The sequence below is a fragment of the Aplysia californica genome, unplaced genomic scaffold (assembly GCF_000002075.1).
Source record: "Aplysia californica isolate F4 #8 unplaced genomic scaffold, AplCal3.0 scaffold00298, whole genome shotgun sequence".
Classification (NCBI taxonomy): Eukaryota; Metazoa; Mollusca; class Gastropoda; order Aplysiida; family Aplysiidae; genus Aplysia; species Aplysia californica.
The window spans coordinates 75,128-78,134 of record NW_004797568.1 but is presented as its reverse complement, the minus strand read 5'-3'; positions in this window follow the sequence as shown (position 1 = coordinate 78,134).

Sequence of the window (3,007 nt, the reverse complement as noted above, 5' to 3'; positions counted from 1 at the left end):
CTGTCGTAGACATATCTGAAATGCCTCGCACGTGCACCACACGTGCATGCTTTTGCTTACAGACACAAATGGAAGCCGGCCATATATATATTATAATGATTATAACGTTCATAGTATGCCTGTAAGCTGATAAGGACAAAAGTGACCCTTGAAGACAGAAGTATTGGGTGATTGGTTGGTGCTCTGGTGTGGTTTGGTCTTTCTTCGTTATGAAAAAAATTACTCTCCTTATTTCTCCTCCTTTTTGTGTTTGTTATGCTTATATATATATAAATATATAAAAAATTAAAGTTTTTACCGCATCCGATCCGGGCCATGGGGATTGCCTTGTTAGTGAGACAACTTTCTGGGCCTTCGGCATATTGTGGTAGGGTGACCAGTTCCTTTGCACACCGCCTTTACTTCCCCAACTCGAAGTCAGGTACCCATTACTGCTCGGTGAGCAGGAGGGGGCGAAAAAAAAATCCGTGTCCTTACCGAGGCTCGAACCCGAACTTTCCGCTCCGGAGACGAGCGCACTAACCATTCCGCCACCGCATCCCCCATGCTTTTATAACACCTCTAATATTCGCACTTATATTACCTTATTGTGTCGCAAGTGCCGTGGAATTTTTACTAATACAAATACAGAAAGAAGTAGAGACATCAGACTATCAAACCGTCTTGGTAACAAGAACAAATTTCATAAACGTTTATTATGGCGTAGAAACAACAGAACAGGCTGAACAATTGAGGGTAAAGGTAAACTTGAGGCATCTGTTCAGTACCTACTTGACGCTCACCCGTGTTCTTTACTCTCTGTGGGGCCAAATGTTTTTTCGGGGTGTGTCGGAAAGGGGGGGGGGGTGTCAATGGGAGATCATACTTTTTTTTCACTTTTCATCGCTTACTTATTTCTTACTTTCAAGTATGTTGCCGTTTTACTCACGCGAAATGGTCTGTACTTGGCTGACGTGTTTTTCTTTACTCACTCGAAATCATTCCCGACTTCCTGTCATTTTTGTTTGCGCATGCGGCACTGTGTATGACCTTTGTCATGTCGATGTGCCTGTCTTGACTCCGACAAAATTGTTCAACTTTGTCACTTTAGATGCGTACAAAATATGTATTTACTCAATTTCATATCCCTCGCCCCTCTCTTCCCCCCTTCCCCCCCCCCTCCCCCCACAGAAAAGTTCAACAATTAACTTTAAAATTAAACTAAACTAGGGGGCTCTCGTAGTCCAGAGGGACGGTGTTCGCCTTTCATTCAATAGGTCTCGGGTTCGAAACGTGACAGCAACGGATAATTTTCTTCTGTAAAATGTTCTCCTTTCACCTCGTTTCCTGCTCTCTAACAATGTACTGTCTTCTGCTTTCGTCTTAATTTCTGCCCCCCCCCCCTTGCCCCCGCCTCTGGGCTCCTGATTCTTTCTAGTCTTTTTACTGCTACTCCTTGGTTCCTTCTTAATACTGTCTTTCATCCACACTCCAGATCTCAGGGTAAGTAAGATCTAACACCTCCACCTAGCCTTCTCGGATAAAGGCGTAAAATTCTCGGAGGTCCTGTGTGCAAGTTTCGCACGTTAAAGATCCCTTGGTGGTCCTAAAATCGATAAGAGTAGACTTCGGCCGCCACCCGGGCAAAATTCAAAATAAATTCCTACCAAACTGAAAATGCTTAATGTGTCCCGCACGCTCATATGACCTAATACACTTGCGAGCGCCGTAAAACATTCACAAAAACCCAGGTCTACTTTTTTTTCTAATAGCAGGCCTATAAGAAATTCATCTCAAGGCGAGGTGCCAGTTTTTAAACATCACATCTTCAATTCATTACATTTATTTTTCCCTCTTTGCCCGCTCGATTAAGTGTGCATTCCTGTTTTGTTTTTGTTTTCTTCTCATTCATGTTGTACTTTTCCACGCGCTTCACTCTTGACCCCCTTTTTAAAGTCTACTTCAGGGACATAACGCGGACAATAATTAATGCGTCTCAATGGCGCAGGCCTAAAGTAATGTTGAGGCATATTTTGAACCATCTTCTTCTTCTTCAGGATCTGGTCTGGAGTAGACATTGACGATCAGCTCGGTTTTTCTCTTTTTCTCTTTGTGTAATTCGTTGCAACATCTGTGTATGTTGTTCTTCCTCTGTTCGTTTTTACCTCTTTTTTCCCCACACAGCAGTTTTTCTTGTCCATTTGATCCTATATACGTCGCCAAAGAATCTGTTGTCTTTTTCTGATGGTTCTGATTATGGATCTTTCAATTCCTGCCATTTGAAGCACTTCTCTGTTGTTTTTTTAGGAACCATCGTACACAAACAAATAAGAAATTAGAATCTGCATATTCCATGGTATACGTCATGTTTCAGATGAATAAAACAGAATTAGAAAATCTGTTTGAATTTTGAATAACAAAAGTATTCTTCTTTTCTCAAAAGTTCCCCCGGTGCGTGGTTGGCGAGTGCTGTTGTGTGGTTTGCTCCTTTCTTATCTAACTTTCTATCGCCCTTATCTCTCCTCCTCTTTTTTGTGTTTGTTACTCTCTTGTAACACCTCTCATCTTCGGCACTTGTGTAATAACAAAGCATTTGTATTGCGCAAATTCCCGCTCAGCAGACCTGATAACATTTTGAAGCAATCTCAACTTCCTTTGAAGCATACAGTGCAATGACTTAATTGTGTTGCAAGTGCCGTGTTACTCTTACCAAAAAGTAAAACTAAAGTGCTCCAAAACGGTGCGTCATCAAGCGAAGTTGAATGACCAGACAATGTGTCTTCAATGAGTAAAAATTTGGTTCTATGCCTGTCTGGAGTACTCCTTGGATTTTGAGCAGCACATCGTTTGTTTTTTTTCTTTTGTTTTTGTCCGTGCTGCCCCTCTCTTCTCCCCACTCTGTTTTTAAAAAAAATTCCGGACACCCCCACCCCCTCCATTTTATCTATTTTCTCTCTCTCTCTCTCTCTATCTCTCCCCCTCTTCCCCTCCTCTCTCTCTCTTTCTCTCCCTCCCCCTCTTTCTCCCC